Consider the following 5,190-nt stretch of genomic DNA (forward strand, 5'->3'; position numbering starts at 1 on the left):
TTTGAAGCACTAAGGAGCTTTTCAATTAATGTTTTTCTGAAATACATTTGACCTCTAATCAAGCTTTCTGAAACTTGGTAGAACAATTATAGATCTACCCTTCCAGAAACTATTTTTTAACCAATTTATGCTGGACTGAAATCTTTCATTAATCATTAGAGGAGAGGTATTAAAAATAATCTTATAACACTTTATGATCTTGTTCACTCATATGGGCTGGTCATATGTAAATTGAAAGTTTGAATTACAGTACATTCTTTCAGATTTGTATCTCATCCTTCATTTTAAGTTGCCCTGCATTTCACAATTGCTTACTGCTAATTCCTGCATATCAAGAAATTGGGGCCCTGAAAAAAAGGAAATGAGAAATTGAGATGGGTCTTCAATTACTTTCTGTTGGCATGTTGCATGAGCAGCAGAGTAAAATCCCTTATAGATTAGAGGAAACATTGTTTTTTACCATGTGAATTCAGAAGACCAAGAATACTTAGAAAGTATCACAAGTTTATACTGAAGACATTGCATTGATAATTTTTATATTCTAATATATTTTCTAAACCTAATTATTCATATTCCAATTCTATTTATTGGAATAAATAAATATCAATTTATTTGTCAAATTATCAACAAATGCTAATAAGTTTCACTGTGTGAAGTATAAAATCAGCACATATAAATATAAAATAGATAACTAGGTATAATATAATAAAAAAGGAACATGTTTTGCATTGTTCTGTTGTGGTTAAGGTATCAAAGGCAACTATGTTTTAAAGTAGAATTCTATTATCTCTAACTCAGTGTTTGTTACAGTTAGACCTAACGCTTTACCATTTGTAAATTTAAAGCCTGTAAGCAACAGGAAACATGGTGATTAAAACATTACCAATTTGAGGCTTAATAAGGAGGAGAAACATAGGGACTTGTCCTGCAACTCTGAAAATATTTGATGATAGAAAGGCAGTAGTGAAAGTTCCTGCTTGGTTGGAAGGTAGACAGACCATGACATTAGGTAATCATGCATATGAACAATTTATTCTCCTCCTTGACTTTAGCTACTTTTGAAATGGTAGGTATAATAAACAATTATATTTTGATAAAATACCTTCTAGTCTGAACAGTTCTGTCTGAAATGTTCATGTCTCTATGATCCCTTGCAACTAAGACTTGTTTTATTCAAGTAAGACAGTCTATGCTGTCAGGGTGAGATATTCTGTTTGGTCTGTTCCTACATGGAAAAAGGGTAAAGGGTCAGATAGACATTTGTGCTGTAAGACCTCATTTGGGAAATTTTCAGCTGCAGAAGTTTAGAAGTAGCTCTTAAGCAAGGCTTACTTGGAATCCATTAGCTCCACAAAGCTAACTCAGTTGGATAAATAAGTACTTGAAACAGCCATCACCTTTAGACCTACCTATAAATTCTTGAAAGTACAATCAAATCCCAAATTAAAAAGACTTAACATAATGATTGACAAAAATATTGCAAATGTGAGCAATTGACTGAACAATATAATTTTTTCCAGTATTCACAGAATTATAGGGAAATAAGATCAATAGCATTGTTAGGAACAATAAGGTTTCTTTGTTACCAATAGGTACCCGATAATATAAGCCTGTATAAAGATTGCATCATTAACTACTTAAATTTAAAGGATATTACATGCTTTAGCAACACGTATACCCAAATTACAATACAGAGATTAACATGGCTCTTGCTCAAGAATGATATGAAAATTTGCGAAGTATTCCATATTTTTCATTCTTCAGATGCAAGAAATGAAAAACAGTTATTAAAAAGTTGATTACAAAATTACAAATGTAACAATAAATGTAATTAGTATAATTAAATGTTAGTTTGACATCAATGTTTAAAATCTTCACCTTAGAAAGGCCTTTACATAGCATAATCTTTACAAATCTTTTGAAATTAGACAACTTTGTCATTTTCTCCCAAAGAAATAAAATAGTATAAGGACGTATATATAAGTATAAGGAAAAAAAGGAATCTTAAACTGTTTCTATCTGGAATGCAATCTGAAAGGACACACTAAAGAACCTATATATTATAAAACAATATAGAATTCAGAGTATATCTAGGAAGAATAAAATAGATTATGGACGTTATACAAACATAGAATATAGAATATTTTATACTATACTATTTTCAGACAATGACCAGACATACTTTAGTTTCTGTACTACTCATTTCAACATATAAGTTAAATTATTTCTGATTAAAAAATCACCAACTCTGCAGAAATCATTATAGATGTATATAAAACTCTTGAATACATTTTGACATCAAAGGTAGGAAATTCACTTGGACGAATTCCACAGAATCCATGAATTTTTACAGTAAGATATTGCTGTTGCTGGGCGCCAGTGGCTCACTCCTATAATTCTAGTTACTCAGAAGGCTGAGATCTGAGGATCTCGGTTCAAAGCCAGCCCAAGCAGGAAAGTCCGTGAGACTCTTATCTCCATTAAACCACTAGGAAGCTGGAAGTGGAGCTGTGGTTCAAGTGGTAGAGCACTCTCCTTCAGCTGAAGATTGCAGGGATAGCACCCAGGCCTAGAGTTCAAGCCCCAGAACCAACCAAAAAAAGATTTATTTTATTTAGATTGTGAAAATATTTTGTGTGGACACAAAGGATGGTCTGGCAATTTTGAAATTTAAGAAACTTAACCAAACCATTAGGACTGAGGAGAACAATTTGTACAGCCTTCCACAACTTAAAAGAGGTAGTGATACATACTTATCCTTTGGCAACATCAAATGCAGTTTCTTCCAAGTTGTTCGTCAGGCCTGGATTGACATAAGGGTTCAACAAAAGGAGATCCAGATTATGCAAGTGGATCAAGAGGCCTTTAGTTCTGGCATTGGTAGCTACATCATGATGAAGTAAAAAAGAAGCTACTCTAGTATTATTCCAGATATATGCACTGTGCAGGGGTGTCCAGCCATCTACAGTTACTGCATGTTCCACTTGAGCAATCAACTCATGGACCATGTCTAACTGTCCACTGTAGGCTTCCCGATGAAGTGGGGTATATTCATCGTCATTCCTAGTATTCACATGAGTGGCCATTTAGGAAAATAGTCTCACACTGTAGTAAGCCGATTATTTTCAGCAGTCCAAAGAAGAAATTTGCTTGGACCCTTCTCCATGTTTTCTTCCAATTGATACCATTCCTCACTTTTTCATATTGTTCCTCATCTTCATTAGAATTGCTGAACCAGAGACTTTGAGTGCCAGTGTGAATGAGGTGTCAATGTATTTCCCTAATAGTTCATGTAGGTTGAACTGTTCAGAAATATCCAGTGAATTTTCTGTAACTGTTTTTTTTCACCATGATTTATTTTCTCTTTTTCCATTTTTATTACTCAAAATTATTCTAACAGGAGAGTAAGGAATTTAGGGAAAGCAGAGTAAAGATTCAAATGTACAGACTCAAAATGAGGACCATTGGTATCTTCATGTGCCGCTTATTCAAGGAATTAGAAAATATGAAATAATGCCTCCTATATAAAAGGCAAATGACAGAGCAGGAAGTGAAATGAGGAAACCAAAAATATAAAAGCAAAATAAATTAGGATAATTATGTAGCAATCATATTATCTATGAGAACCATGAAAGAGAGAGAGGAAGAGAGAGAAAGATGTGCAATGACATAGCTACCCCAAAATCCATGCCTCTGATCAATTAATTGAGCAAACAAAATTTTATTTTTTTAAATAGATGGGAATAGAATTTATGTATTTACTTGAAATTAGTAAATACATTTTTAGTATCCTACATAAAGAGACACAGCTTTGACCAAATTACAGATAAGAATCTAAATCCTTGATAATTCTAGTAATAGGTCTGACTGAAATCAGTTGAATCGCACTTTTTCTGTGCAGTGAAGGAATAGGTCCAGGCTAGGAAAGCAGCTAGAAAAGGCAGGCCGATTGTATCTGTGACAAAACTTTGTGGAAAATGGCATTGAGGATTAACTGCTTGCACTGGAAGCATGATTCTGAACTATTGCTTGCTGATTCTGAACTATTGCTTTGATCATCATATTCTCTAAAAAGAAAAAGTGACACTAAATAGCAAAGGACTACTAATACATTTTGATTCTAATTAAGCACCTTCAATCATCAAAATCACATGAAGACAATAGACAGGCCTACTTTTTTAGATGAAAACAAGTGTCTAAAAAAAAGCAAGGAACTTAAGTAGTCATGCAAAGGACTTTGATTTTACTACTGCATTATACATGTTTTCTAATGTTGGGTAACAATAAATAATGGCTCTATTAAAAAGCTCTTAAAGCTCATACGTTCAATAGTGTGTTCTTTTACTCTATATCATGGTATTTTTTGTGTATGGCCTTAAGAAGAAATGTACATTACTAACTTGAATTTCTGACAGGACAATATCATCACTGTACATCTTGCTTTTATAATCTAAGTTATAAATTATTGTCTGAATATGTTCATTAGATAAACATAAAAGAAAAAATAGAAGCCAAACTAAAGGCTCATGGCTTTAATCCTAGATAATCACAAAGATAAAATCTGAGGATTGAGGTTTGAAACCAGACCAAGAAAAAAAAGTCCAGGGGCTGAGAAGGTGGCTCAGTGGTAGAGCTGTTGCCGTGCATGCATGAGGCCCTGGGTTAGATTCCCTGGCATCACATAAGAAAAAAGAAAAAAAAAAGCCGGAAGTGGCGCTGTGGCTCAAGTTTTAGAGCACTAGCCTTGAGCTGAAGAGCTGAGGGACAGCACACTCCTGAGTTCAGTTTTCACGACCAGACCCCCCCCAAACAAAAGAAAGAAAAGGAAAGTCCAGTAGATTCTGATTTGAAAGTAACTAGCAAAAGCTAGAAATGGAGTTGTGGTACAAGCAGTAAAATGTTGTCCTTGAGAAACTAAAACAAAAAAATAACAAATTCTGGGAGCCAGGCACTGAGTTCAAGCCCTAGTATTAGCATCAAAAATGGATTAATTAATTAGTTAATTAATTAAATATAAATAAATTATTTGGTCACATGTGGAGAGGCAGGTAAAATGTAACACCCGTGGTGACTGGATTATGTATTATTTTGTAATAAGGCAAGTTATCATGTGTCCTAATCACTAATATTTTTTTGAACTTTTTTTGTACAATAAACCCTGAATTTAGCATTCATGTAATTGTGTGTGTA

At 33.6% G+C, this 5,190-nt stretch overlaps 1 pseudogene; it reads left to right on the top strand.

The window, feature by feature from the left end:
• Positions 1-1,657: 1,657 nt before the first annotated feature.
• On the top strand, positions 1,658-1,754 carry LOC122122193 (annotated as a pseudogene).
• The last annotated feature ends 3,436 nt before the right edge of the window (positions 1,755-5,190 follow it).

The sequence above is a fragment of the Dipodomys spectabilis genome, unplaced genomic scaffold (assembly GCF_019054845.1).
Source record: "Dipodomys spectabilis isolate Male_0828 unplaced genomic scaffold, ASM1905484v1 ptg000206l, whole genome shotgun sequence".
In the NCBI taxonomy this organism is placed as follows: Eukaryota; Metazoa; Chordata; class Mammalia; order Rodentia; family Heteromyidae; genus Dipodomys; species Dipodomys spectabilis.